This window comes from Rhinopithecus bieti, unplaced genomic scaffold (genome assembly GCF_001698545.2).
Source record: "Rhinopithecus bieti isolate Rb0 unplaced genomic scaffold, ASM169854v2 scaffold_13400, whole genome shotgun sequence".
NCBI lineage: Eukaryota > Metazoa > Chordata > Mammalia > Primates > Cercopithecidae > Rhinopithecus > Rhinopithecus bieti.
Genome location: NW_016807991.1, coordinates 538028 through 555373, shown reverse-complemented (window position 1 = coordinate 555373; position 17346 = coordinate 538028). Strand labels below are relative to the sequence as shown.

Here is a 17346-nt window from a genome sequence, read left to right as displayed (position 1 = left end):
GGCCGTTGAACACATCTCCACCAGGGCCTCAGCTAGAGCTCTTGTGAAGGAGAGTTCCTTTGCACCAGGTTAAGCAGGGCCCCCAGGTCTTTTGAGGGACAGAAGGGGGCCTGTTGGTTTCCGAATGCCCCCAGAATCTGTGGTGCATTTCCCTCAAGGCCTTGCTGTCCTCTGGCCCCATGCTTGCCTAAGGAAACCTTCGATCCATGTTATGTCTCTGTTATGACCTGTGAGGGTGGGGTTTGCCTGTCTGTTTGATTCCTGTATCCACAGCATCTAATCCAATATGGTACTTCTGAATGCATGGATTTGTGGTTGCCCAGGTATTCCTTGTGGATTGATAGTGATTGCTAGAATCAGAGACCCAGAGGGCAGTCTCTTTCATAAGGCCTGTGTTATCTAGATCTGTGAATAGGCCTGCCATGGCTTGGCTTTGTGTCCCCACCCAAATCTCATCTTGAATTGTAATCCCCATAATCCCCAGGTGTGGAGGGAGGAATCTGGTGGGAAGTGATTGGATCATGGGGTCTGGTTCCCCTATGCTGTTCTCATGATAGTGAGTGAGTTCTTATGACATCTGATGGTTTTATAAGTGTCTGGCATTTCCCCTGCTTGCTCGTCTCTCTCCTGCCACCATGTGAGGAAGGTCCTTGCTTCCTCTTTGCCTTCTGCCACCATTGTAAGTTTCCTGAGGCCTCCCCAGCCACGTGGAACTGAGAGTCAATTTAACCTCTCTCCTTTGCAAATCACCCAGTCTTAGGTATTTCTTTATAGTGGTGTGAAAACAGACTAATACAAGGCCCCTCACTTGCACTACTGAGACTCATCAGTTTTAAAATAGGGCAGTCTCCTGAGGGCATTTGGTGCTATTCAATATATTTGTTACTCAGTAATGGAAGATTAGTAATGCTGGGGGGTGAACATCAAGGAAAGTATCATGAGTCCAAGTCCATCTTAATTTATTTGCTATCAGAATTAGGGAAGAAGAAATATATTTACTGGTGTCTTTGCATTTCCTCTGAGCTATCCACTCTGGGTAAGTTCCTAATTTATTATTAAGGGTGTTTCAGAAGCACAGAGAAGTTCCTAGTAAATCCTAAACGTTAGGATTAGGAACCAGAACCCTGCTGTTCTGTAGCAAGAACACCGGCACCCTCTGTGCCTTGGCTTTCCACTATAAAGTAGGTGATCTACCACCCCCATGCTCCCTGCCCCGTAAATCACATAATGGTGACCGGCTGAAAAACAGAATTTTCCACTTCCTCAGGACTGGCTGTGCTCAGTGGCATTTTAAAAAATCAGCTCTGGATATCGTGGTGGGATTTGTGTAGGAGGGTTCCTGGTGATGATTCAGGGGATGGATCGTTACTTGAGACGTATAAATAGGCTTCCCCACCAGCACCCCACTTAACTAAAATACTGCTTTTTGAAGTATATGTTCTGTTCAACAGCTAAAACATTATGAACCAAAGACAGTAATGTGATGTCAGCCCCTGAAAAGGCAGAAGCTAGAATATATCTCTCATGCTGTTTTTTGATCCACAGGATGGGAAGGAGGACTGATCCACGTTCCCACCAGGAAGCTTAGTGGAACCCCCGTATGCCACCTGGACCCCCTGGAAGGACCTGGCCAAGGCTGAACCACCTCTTGAGAGGCAAGAGCTCCGGATTTGATCAAAAATTCTTGGCTGGGCATGGTGCCTCATGCCTATAATCCCAACACTTTGGGAAACCGAGGTGGGAGGATCGCTTGAGCCTGGGAGTTCAAGACCAGCCTGGGCAACATAAGGAGACCCCATCTCTAAAAAATAGTAATAATAAAATAAAAAATTAGCAGGGCATGGTGGCATGTGCCTCTAGTCCCAGCTACCCAGGAGGCTGAGGCAAGAGAATGGCTGGAGCCTGGGACATTGAGGCTGCAATGAACTGTGATTACCCCACTGCACTCCAGCCTCGGCAACAGAGCGAGAGACCCTGTCTCAAAATAATAATAATAATAATCTTATTTTGGAGAATAAAGAAACCTCTGGATTTGAGGAGCCATTTGGGTAGAAAGCAAAGACCTTCACAATGAGAAATAGTCTGTGTTGACCTGAAGGAACAGAGGGATGCATCGCTGGAGGTGACCTACAGTTGGAGAAGACTCATTATGCCAGACCTTGTCCTTCTTCCTTGTGGAAAATGTTTCCTCTGCTGCTACTGCTCATGAGACTCTTCCCCCTCCCTGTCTCAGGCAACCAAAGGGCTTTCTACCACACCCTTTCTTGCCCCCCGCCTCCCATGTCTGCTGTGCCTTTGTACTCAGCAATTCTTGTTTGCTCCATTATCTTCCAGCCGGATACAGAGTGAATAGTTAACCACACTTAGGTCAAATAGGATCTGAATTTTTGTTCCTGCTCCATCTAAAGAGGCCAGTGTTTGTGCATTGCAAGCAGCCTTGGAATAGCAACTCTTCTCATTTGTTTGGGATCTCATTGTATTCCTCAGCCATCAAGTTCCAGAATGATACATGGATCAGTGCAGAAGTTCATCAGGCTCTCGGACCTTAGGGCCGTTGGAGAAGCCTTCAGCAGGGGAACTGATGGTGAAGGCTGGTATTCTCCATCCTCAACTTTCTTTGCTTGGATCACACATAAGTATACATTTGGAAGGGCAAAAAAATGAACACTCTTGTTCATTGCAGCCATGTTTTGTGACACAGATGCACAGTCTGCTGTGAAGACCTTCTCGCAAGTGGCAGTTGGGGGTCCATGCCAGATCATGGTGCTTCATGACAGACTAACAGCTACCAGGGATGGTAGCACTTAGTGAGGACCCTCCTCCCCCACTGTGTGCTGATGACACATACACACCTGACAATAGCTTGAGTCTTCTCTGTTCTTTTTACTCTGTGGCCACCATACACATGATTTAAAACCCTTCCTAAATATCTATCATGGTTCACCCTTGTTCAAATGCAGAGTCAAAGCTACTTGTACTTTATTATTATTTCCAAGGCACATAGATGGCTTGCTTTTTACAAAAAGAATTAAAGCTTTTGTATGTTGCAGTTGATGTGCTTGTATGAACATTTAGTGAATTTGGTGTCTTCTAAGTAGAACAATGGAGTCTTTGTGGACAGCTCAGATTCATCACAAAAATGATTGAGGAGAACCTCTTGACAATGTTTAGAGCTATTGAAATGTACAGATTGTTGATGGGCTTTCACCTTTTCCTTCCTTGCTTGACACACAGTTACAGGCATTGTATTTCTTGGATTCCTACAAGTGTCAAGGAACAGAGATCCACTTACATTACTTTCATAAATGCTGGTTTATTCAAAAGTCACAGTGATAGTAAGGTAGACAGGAAACAGTCCCAACCACTGACTAGCTAAGCCTTTTCAAAAAGCTCAAGGTCATTCAGCAGACACAGAAGCACTAGTTGGTTTCCAAGGATAACAACAGCAATCCCATCATGGTCATCTTGATCCTCTGTTCAGCAGCAGGGTTTGCTGTCCCTGACACTAGAATTCTGCTGTGGTGATGAGCTGAGGGTAACCAACAGTCCCAATTTGCCCAGGACTAAAGGGTTTCTTGGGATGAAGGACATTCAGTACTAAACCTGGGACAGTCCTGGGCAAACTGGGACAACTGGTCACCCTCCTGGGTGACTCAACGACTCTGCCTCTACTTTGTTACTTACTATAAACTGACTGATGCTGTTGACTGGTTTAGCCAATCTGCATTCAGAGCTCTTGTATCTGGTTACTTCATTGGCCCTCAGGCAGCCACAGATGGATGCTATTGGATCAGGCACCAATGCTGACCAAATCAATTGTTTCCAAGATGGTAGGGTTGTATGAAGAACCAACTGAGACCATGTCCTTCTGAGTGTTGTAGATGGTGGGCATGGCAGGCCTTCAAAGTATCAGGGTTTCCTCTCCAATACAACCTTACTTACAAAGGAGAAACTAACTTTCTCATGAAAAACAAAATAGTTCATTAAGAAACAAAACTAACACAGTCACTGGGAACTGAGGAGGAGAGCCTGTAATGTGCGTGCAAGCACACACACACACACGCATACACATGCTCTCTGTAGAATAATGAACCAAGATTCCAAATCTGCATCTTTGCTAGACAGAGATCAAGAACTAAAATCTTTGGGATGGTGTTTGTCTGGGAAGCAAAGGAGTTGGCTAGCGGACTTCCTGAAATTCCTTTGAACTCTAGAATCCTTTAAAATATCAAGGGTGTGTAAACTGGGGCTAAGTATGTACATTCTCTCTAAAGTCTCCTAGATAACCTTTGAGTTCCATTCAGTGTGGAGTGGGGCCTCCCAGTTTATACTTAGCTTTCTAGACACTGACTTTATCTGGGATGAGGGAGCAGAACTTGGAGGTGGTGGTTGGGGCAGGGGCAGGGGGAGTGGGTAAGGGAGAGTTGCATCAGCCCAACTTTTTTGGTCTTCATAACAAGTAAGAACAATCTGAAGGCAAATTACAGGTTTTGTGGACTAGAAAAAGCCAGGTTTTCAGGATCGCGTGGCATCCTGAAGTTGTTGCTGCTTGTCAGAGCATCTGGCCTCCATCTTTTCTGCTGAAAGACAGGCATGAGTGTTTGCAGTGCTGGAACAGGGGCCTTCAGATAATTTCATTCATCTGGCATGGCAAGACCACAGGGAGGGAATTACATGCTAGGGTAGGGATGAACATATGGACATACCACGCACCTTGGTGTTTGCCCCTGTAGCGATTCTCACTCACTACCTTCACTACCATTGGAGGGATGCTCACCCACCTCTTTGGGTGCCATTTTTCTTTTTTAAAAGATGAAGGCATTTCAGATGATCCCTTCATTTATGTTCCACTTTCATTCTTTGGTTTCAAAAGAAGTCCTGATCTTATGTCAAAGGCAACAATCTCTTCTCTCAATCTCTCTCTCTCTGTCTCTCTCTCTGGCTCACTCTGTCACCCAGGCTGGAGTGCAGTGGCATCATCTCAGCTTACTGCAGCCTCGACCTCCTGGGCTCAAGAAATCCTCCGGTCTCTGCCTTCTGAGTAACTGTGACCACAGCTGTATGCCATCACGCCCAGCTAATTTCTTTATTTTTATTTTTTTGTAGAGACAGCGTCTACACCGTCTTGCCCAGGCTCATCTTGAACTCCTGAGATCACGGGATCCTCCTGCCTTGGCCTCCTGAAGTATGTGAGCCAATGTGCCTGGCCTTCTCTTTTCTTATCTCCTTATCCACATGCAATCACAGAACCCGGGAGGCTGAAGTGGTCTGAAGCATCACTCTTCTCTAGATTTATCTCTTGACTCATGCAGGAATCCCCTTTCAAATCTGGCAAGGGATCGTTCAGCCCAGGGGAGAAAGGACTATGAGAGAGGCTGAGTATCACTCAACTGATGGGGAAGCAGTTGAATTTTAAAGAGTGTTTCATGTACAGCCAAGTGGCCACGAATGTCAATTTCTTAATGAGATTTTGTGGTAAATGCATTTTGCCCTCTCCCCCATGTTTATGCTGATAAAACAAACAAACAAACAAATGCAGTGCAGGGAGGCAGAGACCTAAGTTTTTGTCTCAGAAAGCCCCTCATCATCTTAATTTCTTCCATATAAAAGGAGGGATTTGGGCCACATGATCCCTGGAGCCTATTCTATTAATAGTTCTGACATCCACAATGTTGGCGTATTTGATGGATAAGCTATCAGCCTTCTAGGAGTCCATGTCTTAAAGATTGGCTGGAGTTTTAGGTCTCATCTTAGAATAGGACATTAGATATTGTCCAAGGTACAATGTAAAGGGATTTCATCTTGCCTTAATTTCATTATGAACATAACAATTTCAAATTAGCTCCCCGACACCGCCCCAGCCCCCCAATTTTGTTCAGCCTTGCCTGTGAGATTTTCCATGGCATTGGAACTTGATCCACAGGAGAACTTTGATCCTCTTCAAATGGCCCTGGAAACCCATGTGGGAAAATACTAGTCATGTTGACAAGAGAGATAGGAGGTTCTCGTGGTGAAACAAGTCCCTCTGCTTAGGAGGCTGCAGTTTAAAGGATTTCAAGGTGACCTTGGAAGTGGCCGCTGACCTTGGATAAGACACTTCTATGCCACGCTGGTGGAGAACAGGTGGAGGGAGGCCTGAAGACAGCTCTGAACTGAGGGGTCTGGAAACCTGGACACTGGCCCTGCCTTTGGCTTCAGCTAAGTCCGGGTCACATGTCAGTCACTCCAGCCTTTTCTCTGGGTCTCTGTTTTCTCATCTATAAAAGGGACAGAGAAGGGGCAGGGGTTGGTCTGACGATCCTCTGAGGTTCCTGCCATGCATCAAGTTCTCAGCCTTGCCTGGCCCAGCTGGTTCCTGACAAGCAGTAGCCCTTTCTCCCTTTGCCTTTGGCTGTGCAAGTCAAAAACAGGGCTGTCCGGGAAGTCCATTTCCAAAGAATACTTCAAAGCTGTTTGCACGCATTGTCAGTTGCACTGAACATGAGTTTGTTGAGGGAGAAGGTAAATAGACATATAGGCCGATGACAGGAGGGGTGGAAGGGGACCACTATTTACCCCCAGGGTGGCTGGGAGGGAAAAAAAGAAACCCTGCCTGCCGTTTTGACCAATAAATAAAAACTGGGAGCTCTGCGTGGCTAAAACCATAGGGGATTTATTAGTTTGCTTAGTGAAAGGCAAATATTAAATCTTAAGTTGACCCGTCCTGGGACCTGCCTTTTGGCTTTTGTATGCCATGCGGCGCCGATCACTGGGCCCTCGGGTTATCGAGTTTTGTTGAAGTTTTTTTTTTTTTTAATTGTTTTCCGTCTCCGTCTTCTCTTCCTCTTTCACCTGCCCCTTCCCACTATGTCCCACCTTTTTTGGTAACTTAGATCGGGGTTTTGGAGGGGTGAGAAGGGCAAGGGTGAAAAACATGTTCTGATTGTAGAACCATCTCTGCCCAGGGCTCTGGCTAACCTGGGAATTGCCGATGCCAGTGATGTGGTGACTCCGGGGAGTGACCCCAGCAGGTGGTCCTCGCGGGTCCCTTCCATTCTCTCTCCTGGACTCTTAATGTTAGGTCCCAGGTGTAAGGCAAAGGCCTTGTCCCTTACAAAAATCAGCATAATGACAAGCACTGGAGAAGAACAGAGTATGCCTATTTCTAAGTTTTAACTTCCCTATCTGAATCTTCATACCCAGCCATGGCAGATGATTTCAGCCTGAAAGAGGAACTGTTCAAGGTGGGGCTGTGCCCATTAGGGTCTGACCAGGGCTTGTGACTCACCATGGAGTGAAATATTGGGACAAGAGGGGCTGGATGGCCACTGCGTCTATTCAGTTTTCAAGTAGGAGCTGCAGTGAAACTAAACTAGATGGAGCATTATTTATCCTTTGCTTTAAACATCCACAGTGTAATCCAGGCTATTCTAAAACACTGCAGTTTGTGGGTGCTAAGGTCTCCTGGGTGGTACTTGCTAACAGCCACCCACTGTTGGGTACAGCACAGCAGGACACACTGCTCCATGCCAGACCCTAAGTGCCCGTTTCCTGGTCCACCCCAGTGACTGTCCAGCATGCATCTTACTCATCTACCTGGGGCACTATGGCTTCCCAAATCACTACTCACATTCTAGAAGTGCTTACTTCAGAAAGTTTCTTGCACATTCCAGTAATGATTTTTTTTTTTTTTGAGATGGGGTCTCACTGTGTTGCCCAGGCTGGTCTGGAACTCCTCCACTCAAACAATCCTCCCACCTCAGCCTCCCAAAGTGCTGGGATTACAGGTGTGAGCCACCATGCCTGGCCCAGTAATGATTTTTTATTGAATTCAACATGATTGTTAATCCTTTGGCAGTTCTTCACAGAAGAGTCTATTTTTTAAAGGATACACATTGGGCACTCAGGGTACTGAAATCCTACAAATGCTTCAAGGCTCATCTCAAATGCTTCCTTCTCTCAGAAGCCTTCCTGGATTTCTCCTTCCCTCTCAACTAGTTGTGACCTCTCCCTCACATATTCTGACATAGGTACTCAAAAAAATGCCAATCTTGCTTCCTTAACCATAGCACTTTAGTATCTCATGTACTGCACTTATAATGGACTTGTTTCAGCACCTCTTCTCTCCCAACTCTCTTTCTCTCTCTTTTGTAAGAACAGGAACTGAGTCATTTTTTACTCATTAATATTTATCCTTGAAATGCTCCCAAATGCCCAGCGTCACATGGGAAGCACTGTGATGGGCATTTCATGTACTTCTCATTTAATCATCAGCAAACAAGACTTTACAGGAATCGATTGCTTTGACCAAGTCTTTTATGTGTACTTTGAGATTCAAAGCCAGGGTCATGGACAATCTCAAATTCAGAGCTTGTGAAGTTTCAGCATGATGGCTTTTACATGGTACGATGTACAAGAATGATGTTGAGTTGACTTTTCCTATTACCAACCTGTTATTGTGTGTACAACCAAATTTGCTCTTTTTTTTTTTTTTTTTTGCTTGCTCAGGAGTAATCAATAAAGTGTTTTATTGATTGGGAGGCCAAGACAGGAGGATCACTTAAGCCCAGGAGTTTCAGACCAGCCTGGGCAACATAGGGAGACCCCCATCTCTACAAAATAAAAAATACAAAAACAAAAGCAAACATAGCCAAGTGTGGTGGTGCATGCCTATAGTCCCAGCTACTTGGGAGGCTGAGGTGGGAGAATCGGTTGAGCCTGGGAGATCAAGGCTGCAGTGAACTATGATTGAGTCACTGCACTCCAGCCTGGGTGACAGAGTAAAACCCTGACTCAAAAAATCAATAAAGGAAGAAAGTGTTTTCCAAACAGCAGAGAAATTCTGTTTGTTGCCTGATTGCTTGGTTTCCATGTAGAAACTCTTCCTGAAAATAGAATCGTGTCTGATTTTTGCCAGTTACCCCATGAGCTCGTTTCATTTTAAGGTGGGAAATAAAATATCAGTTCAAAAGTTTAGATAAAAATTTCTAAAGAGTTTCATTCACCCTAATAAGGAGAACTAAAAAACAAAACCAAACAACACAAAAACAATGGACCTGCCCAATAATATCCAAATAATTTCACTCTAATAGGGAGAACTACACAAAAAACAAACCAAAGGGACCTGCCCATTAATATCCAGCCTCACAGGTAGAGGCGTTGGGTATTAATGGGCAGATCCCTTGCCATGTGAACTGGACCTGGGTTCAAGGTCTTACCACCTGGGGACCAAAGGCCAAGGGAGAAAAGGCACCACTCAGGGGCAAGCAGGCCCTGGGAGGAAGAGCCTGTCTCCCTTGACTCCTGATTTATCCTCCTGGGGTTTGCTGGGGTGGGGTGGGGGGATGGGGTGTGTGGAGCAGATAAAGGAGGATGGAGGAGAACAGAAATGTAGGGCAGAAGCTTTGCCTGTTTTGGAGAAGAGAGACACTGAAAGTTCACCCCATTCTTCATACACACCCGTAAAATAAGAGTTTGAACCAAGAGGATGTCATCTGTGAACCGCAGTCACTAGGCACGGTTTCAGACATGAGAGAAATGATATAATATTCAGCCAAGAAAGATCAAGCCATTCAGGAAATAATGAAGTTCAGTGGTTTTATGGGACTTTCCAGTTTTCAAGCTCTTTGTAACGCTTCTCCTTGGAATCTCTCAAAGGCTTTGGTAGAAGGATGGAGACCTTGTTTTGTAGGCTGAGGGAGGTGTACTGACTTGCTGTAGAGACCACCCATAGGCCCCTGTCCCTAAGGGCAGTATCGTGGTTCTGTATGTATCAGTCACCATAGGCTGCTGTAACAAAACACCTCCATATATCAGTTCCTTCACCTGATGAGTTTTTCTCATTTGCACATTAGTCAAATGTGACTTAGCAGTAGTGGGGGGTGGAGGCTGTTTTTCATGCAGAAATTCAGGGACCCAGGTTCCCTCTGTTTTAGGATATCACTACCTTCAGAGGCGTCCTCTTCTATCAGTGAACATAGAGAAAGTGCTGTGAGAGGATATGCACCTGTTTGACCATCTTGGCCAGGAAGAAACACCCATCACTTCTGCTCACTTTCCATTGGCAGGAATTGATCCCAAGGCTCTATCTGGATGCAAGAGAGCTGGGAAATGTCCAACTCCATGGAAGGAAGGGGTGGAGAGCAGGAGTGTTGGGGAGGACTTGCAGCTCCTGCCATGCAAACTGAACCCCCTTGTGGGGCTGCCGAGGTGCAGCTTATTGGCTTCTGTTGCGGTGGCCATTGAGGCCCATGGGTCTGGCCTTCTGGATGCCCCATTGTCACAGGCCTGGGTGTGTAGGCTTAGTGCTTTTCTACTACCAGGCTCAGACAGTTGAGGACTCCTGCCCAGGCTTATTGGCTCTCAGACGGAAGCAGGATGGAGTCGTGGTGGAGGACAACGGCTCTGGCGCAGAGTGCCCGAGCCTGAGCTTCTTCACCAACCCCTAGCCGTGTGACCTTGGGTGAGTGACTTAGCCCCTCTGTACCTCAGTTTCCTTCCTTTAAACTGCTTCCTTGGGTGGTTGCAAAGTTTGGCCGAAGTATTACAGGTGCAGCTCCCAAGACGGTGCCAGGAGCACAGCACCCAAGCAGTGTGGCGTTGGAGCTCTCTCTCTATACGCTGAACATGGCGCCATCAGGGCCCGTCTGCCATAACTCTGCCTCAGATGATCTCTGTGCTCAGACGGGAAGAGGAAACATCAACTGTGAACTTCTGCCATTGCGTCTGTGTTGTCCAGCTGTGGGAAGGTGTCGCTGACTCTTACTGGCTGTGGCGGTTTTGTTTGGTATTGGGGACAGAGCTGAGCTGCAGACACTGCTCAGTGGTCTCTCCTGGCCATTCTGCACACCACATCAGTCTCGCGTGACTCTAACATCAGTCAGGCATTTTCCTAAAGGCCAAGCTCTCTCCAGAATCTGTCAGTTTCATCTACCGACTGCAGAGACCCTGCAAAACACTCATGAGACATATACATTGGGTCCATGAAGCCCTTCCTGTTTCTCCCTCTACTGGGGCAGAGAGAGAGCTGATTTCCAAGCCTTGGGGGAGCCCACGAGGCAGAGAATCTTCTCCCTGTTTCCACACCTAGATTTCAAATCACACTCTTCCCTGCATACTGCAGAGGCCAGCAAGGCCCCTCCCAGAGCCCCCGGCCTGGGCCTGGGCTCTTGTAACTGTGGGACCTCAGTGGCCCGGGATCCTGGCATCAGCTATGCCTGTTTGGTCTTTGGCTCTCCTGGCACTGCCAGAGAATGGAAAAGCTGGTCTGTTTACAGGACATGGGGCCAGAAGCGCATTAAAAAATAAAGAGCAAATAAAATGTCATAAACAAATTTCCTTTCCAGTAAGGAACGTTCCTTTCCCTGTCCTCCAACATGAACCATTTTTTCTCCTGTGTTTGGATAAACTTCCATCCTGTGTAATTACCATTCCCAGGGAGGGGCTGCCTATTTCCGCTGGCTATTTATTTTGATTTTGATCATTCCTCTCTCTTCTGAGTATAACACACCTAGTAGTAAAGGAAATATGTTTCCTATTGGGGCATGGGGCACAGCTCTTTCCTTCTCTCCCGTGTCTTCTCCCCACTACCCCTCACCTTCCAACTTCCCAGAAGCGTGTGGACACAGCGCCCCGGGTGCGCTGGCCGGGGGTTGCTCCCCTCCAGCATGCAGGAGAGCTTGGAGTATTGGTTGACTGAGAACCAAGAGGCAAAGTGGTGAAGCAGAAGAGAGAAATTGTTTCCAATAAAAGGCGGCACAGATCCAGAGGGGTTGTATATGGGTGACCATCTCTCTGTGGGGGGTCGAAGGGGCGGTCTTCAGCCTGACCCCTTCATGAGTTTTGTGTGAGCAGAAAACCACTGATCTAACGTTTCCTGACCCCAGCAGGTAGCTTATTTGTAAAGCAGTTCATCCAGAGGGGGAAAAATACCTTGTTTCAGCATTTTAAGTTTTCTTCTTGCTCTGAACCAGACTGGAGAGGAAGGGAATAGAGAAGAACAGATATTTCCTAGCTCAGAAGTGCATGACGAGAGGCAAAAAACAAAACCAAAAAAACAGTCTTTGAACAAGTGTTATTCTTGTTTATGAATGCACTGTATAATCCAGGATTCCTGTTTACACACCTGAAGCTATCCCTCCGGTCCCCTCCTTCCCCTCTTCTATTTTCTTTCTGTGTTGGGATGGTGAAGGAAGGAGGTGTACACCACAGTTAATTTCACTTTCTAAACTCCTTGCCTCTGCCTGGTTGGGTGAATGGATATCCTGGAGGTGCTGACCTCAGAGAGGCCATGAAGAGCAGGGTGATACTGACTCATTGACTGGTCATACAATCAGTTTGGCTTCAGATTCATTATGCTTTAACTCAGTGGAGGCCCCAAGAAGTGGGGATGGAGAGGGGGGACTCATGACTTCCCCTTGAGTCCTCCCACCTCTGCTTGCCTACCGCTTCCCTTCCAGATTGCCACCCAACCCCCACCCTTCTTCCAAAGATGGTCCAGGGCTGTCACAGGTTCACCTGGCCTAGGCTTGGTACCTGGGTTATGAGTTGGTGTCATGGTGGTAAGAGAAACCAGCAGTCACTGGCCGGGTGCGGTGGCTCAAGCCTGTAATCCCAGCACTTTGGGAGGCTGAGACGGGCGGATCACGAGGTCAGGAGATCGAGACCATCCTGGCTAACACTGTGAAACCCCGTCTCTACTAAAAAATACAAAAAACTAGTCGGGCGAGGTGGCGGGCGCCTGTAGTCCCAGCTACTCGGGAGGCTGAGGCAGGAGAATGGCGTGAACCCGGGAGGCAGAGCTTGCGGTGAGCTGAGATCCAGCCACTGCACTCCAGCCTGGGCGATAGAGCGAGACTCCGTCTCAAAAAAAAAAAAAAAAAAAGAGAAACCACCAATCACTCTCCCCTTTGGGAGCCCTGTCTTTTGAGTACTGAAGGATAGGATGCTTATTCCAGAGGGTGTGAGAACCTCATTAATAAACCTGGCTGGCACTGGAATGATTCTTGATGTGTGTGTTAATGGGTGAAATGCACAGAACCATGTGTGTGCCATGGCTGGTTCCAAAAAGCTGCTGCTGGCTCTGCACCTGGTGGGTATGAGCTTTGGGTAGACTTTTCCAGAATCAAGGAGGAATGTCAAGGGACCCACCCCCGGAATGGTGCTCAGGCCTCCTTGAGAGCAACTGGAGACTCTAACTTAAAAATTATAACTCAACCCTCTAATTCTGTGAGAGAGAGCTGGTGGTCCTAGTTCTCAGGCCTCTGTCTTGGGAATGCTGAGGTCCAGGGGGGTTAATTGAGCCATCCGGTCTCACTAGGCAAGTTATTGGAGAACTCTGACTGCTGCAGAACTCTGAGTCCTCACCTGGAATAGGATCCCCTAGATGCCCGTAAGGGCAGATGCAAGGAGAGGAGACCAGAGAAGGCATCTGGGATGCCTGGGAGGGAGGAAGGCTCCAGCCCAGGCAAAATGCTGCAGAAGCAAAATCCATTTGTGGTAGCTTTGTGCACTCAGTCAAGGTCGGGTGCTCCCGGGTCAAAAATGCTTTGAGTAAGAGGCACTGGGGGTGGACCAGCCTCCATGTGAGGCGCTGGGCTCTCCAGGGAGGGGACGACTTCATCCGGGCTGTGGCCCCATGCTCAGTTCCGCTCTATTTAGAACACTTTTTTTTTTTTTTTTTTTTTTGGAGAAAGCAGATTGTTGGGGAGGAATGCACCAGGGCAGCTGGGGGAAGCCAATTCTGCTGCAGCTTTGTGAATCGTGGGTTGGGGAGACGGAGAGGGAAAGGTAAGGGCTTTGAGCAAGACAGACTAGGCGGTCTGGTCTCACCTTTCCCTGTGTCTCCACTGCCCACAACCATCCCCCACGTCCCGACCAGCTCTGCTTAGCAAAGCTGGGGAAAACTTAAATGGGGCAAGGCAGAAACATCTGAAACCATTTTTACTTGTTCAAGGTGAGATAGGCAACTGAGATTTTAAATTCCGCAAGTCTACCCAATAAAAAGCCCCGGTGCAGTGAACACCTGCCGTCGTAGCGTGCAATGTTGAGTGAGACTCAGGACACAGCAGGTCAGGCTTCCTGGGTGCACAGTGGCATACGATGTGATTCTCCTGATTCCTGGATAGCACAGTGGTGTGTGTCAGTGAAGACAGCATAGGATGTGGTTGATGCTTTGCTTACAGGATTTGGGTAATCTTTACCCTCCTCCACCAAAGGGATAGCATTGCTAAATACAGATTAGGTCACTGCAAACTCTGTAAGCCAAGGCCGTTGTGGGTGGTCAGAGGATTTCTGGAAACAGTGTCTTTTACAACTCTTCCCTACATTAGCCTTTGTCTTGCAAGAGAAATTTGATGTCTGAGGAGTGGCTTCCATTGGCCCTATGTCAGGCTCACTCTGGAGCTCCTGGGACAGGTGGCTCTGTCTCTTGGACCCCAGTTGGCATCCTGGATGTCTCTTCGCCTCCTTAAAATGGACCATAGTCAATGATCCCCCTGGCCAAGGCAACTTTGAGACCAATGGAAGCAGCCAGAGAGCTCTGTACTTGCACATTGACGAGCTCTGTTTTTCTGGCCCTCCTAACAGATAAGATCCTGGTAGTGTTGGTCCAGGGGCCAGTGGATGGCTTCCTGCTGGGGTCCTTTTTGTGCATAGCCGTTAGTGACCTGTACATGTTCAAATGCATGAGATGCCGCATTGCTTTCCAGCTGTCTGTCTGTCTAGGCTTTCTGAGCCCCTACGGAGAGCCCATGGATGCCTTTCCAGCTCGGGATTAGACCCTTCCTAGATGCCTTTCTAATACTCAGAGGAAGGGGATGGGATAGCATCTCAATTCCAGCCCCACCTCGTGTTGGTTGTGTGATTTAAGTCCGTTACTTCATATCTCTGCATCTCAGCATCCTCCTATATAATTTGAAGATTGTAGTAGTACTGACCTCACTGGTTTTCTTTTCTTTTTTTGTGGGAGAGGGAGGTATGCATTAATATATGTAACTCTCAGAGCACAGGGCCTGAGTCACACATCCAGTTCATGTGTTAGCTATTGCTAGTGTCACTATCTCCCTGATAAACATTCCCCTAACCTTCCCCAGGTAGAAGTAATCACCTCTACCCCTGAGGAAGCACTTCCTGCATATCTTTTATAGAATGGGTCCTGATATGGTTTGGCTGTGTCCTCACTCAAATCTCATCTTGAATTGTAGTTCCTGTGGGAGAGACCCAGTGGGAAGTGATTGGATCTTGGGGGCGATTTCCCCCATGCTGTTCTCGTGCTAGTTAGTGAGTTATCACAAGATCTGATGGTTTTATAAGCCTGTGACATTTCCCCTGCTGGCTCTCATTCTCTCTCCTGCCACCCTGCAAAGAGGTGCCTTCTGCCATGATTGTAAGTTTCCTGAGACCTCCCCAGCCACATGGAACTGTGAGTCAATTAAACCTCTTTTCTTCATAAATTACCCAGTCTCGGGTATTTCTTCATAGCAGCGTGAGAATGGACTAATACAGGTCCCATGGAATTCCAGATAGTGACGCAGTTAAGAGTCAAATTGTAGGGTTAGGCAGGTCTGAGTTTAATTCTGACTCCTTTGCTCTTGCCCTTGTGATCTAAGACTGTTTCTTCACTTGTAAAGTGAAGACAATGAGAGCAACACCCACCGCCCCAGGTTGTGAGGCCCAGGACTGAGAGGGCTGTTCTTACTTCTCCCTTACATTCTGTGCCTAGGTCAGAGTCTGAAAGAACATTTGTTGAACTATTGGAGTTGACTCATTCAAGTGTTCCTCCCTCCTTCAGTAGACAAATCCTCCATTGAATAAAACCCCATCATGTTACAGCTCACACCATGGAGGTTCCTGGCTAGCCCATCTGGATTGTGGTGGGCCTTGAAGGCTTTCTTGGCTGGCAACAATTGCTTTCATGACCGACGGCCTTAGTAGACATCTACAAGTTTCAGCCTCTGTCTTCGTGGTAAGAAGGCTCAGGGCCAGCCATGGTGGTTCACATCTGTAATCCCAGTACTTTGGGAGGCTGAGGCAGGTGGATCATTTGAGCTCAGGAGTTCAAGACCAGCCTGGGCAACATAGCAAAACCCATCTCTACTGAAAAAAAAAAAAATTTAGCTGGCCTTGGTGGCACATGCCTGTAGTCCAAGCAACTTGGGAGGCGGAGGTGGGAGGATCGCTTGAGCCCACGAGGCTGGGGTTGCAGTGAGCTGAGATCGTGCCATTGAACTCCAGTCTGGGCAACAGAGTGAGAGTCTGTCTCAAAAAAAAAAAAAAAAAAAAAAAGAAGACTCTTGTATTTATTTCTGATTCTTATTGGAGTTGTTTAAGGAGGACCACTGAGAAGACCCCTCCCATAAAAGCCAAAATGCCAGCTTTTCTGTGCAATCCTGTGCATAATGGTCTTGCTCTTGGTGCAGTCCCAAGCAGAAAACCCACTGGACTTGAAACCTGAGCTGAGTATTGGCTTTGTCCATGTGGTAGACAGAAGAATGGTCCCCAAAGATACCCATGTCCTGCTCCCTGGAATCCATGAACATGTGATCAAGTTAAGGTTCTCGAGACAGGGAGATAATTCTGGGTTAAGCCCAGGGTAATTTCAACAGTCCCTTTAAGAGAGAGGCAGGAGAGTCAGAGATTTGTAGATGCTGTAGTCCTGGCTTTGAAGATGGTGGAAGGGGCCATGAGGCCAGGAATGCAGGTGGCCTTTAGAAAAAGCTGGAAAAGGCAGGGACATGGATCGTCCTCTAGAGCCTCTGTAAGAGTGCAGCCCTGTTGATGCCTTGATTTCGACTCAGTGAGACCCATTTTGAAATTCGAATCTCCAGAATTGAAGATAATAGGTTTGTCACGATTTAAGCTGCTAAGTTTATGGCCATTTGTTGCAGCAGTAAGAGAAACTCATCCTGACCCAAATAGCTAGCTGCTGTAAACTTTCTCTTCACCTCTCTGGTCTTCTGTTCTTCAGTGACATGAAGACAGAGGATGAGGACAACTGCAAAGGGTGCATTCTAGCTGAGTCATCGTACAATCAGGGCTGTGGTTTACATAATGCCCACAGGTGCCAGGCCAGATGGGGTGAGTGGGAGTTGAAATCCATCCCCAGGGGTCACGATACTAGACTTGTGACCTCACACGGGGCTGCAGCTTCCAGGTAGATATGGTGTTTCCTGCTCTCTCTCCACTCCCCTGCAGGAAGGTACCTCTACTCACCCATCCTGCACCCACAGAGCTAGGTCTGTCCCACAGAGCCATACATGCCAGAGGTGGGCATGGGGCCTCTGGCACATCCTTTCATTGTTTCTTCCCCAACTGCCAGGAGTGCAGAGCGGCCAGAGGCCTTGGAGAGGGAAAACTGGCTACAGTGAG

The 17346-nt window shown here is 47.4% G+C and overlaps 1 long non-coding RNA gene across 1 annotated transcript in view; it reads left to right on the top strand.

Annotated features, from left to right (window-relative positions):
- The window catches only part of LOC108537439 (uncharacterized), a 193549-nt gene extending 190496 nt beyond the window's left edge, over positions 1-3053 (top strand). Inside the window, exon 3 of the long non-coding RNA XR_001887813.1 lies at positions 1546-3053. This is a non-coding gene — a long non-coding RNA (uncharacterized LOC108537439). The remainder of the gene's footprint in view (positions 1-1545) is intronic.
- The last annotated feature ends 14293 nt before the right edge of the window (positions 3054-17346 follow it).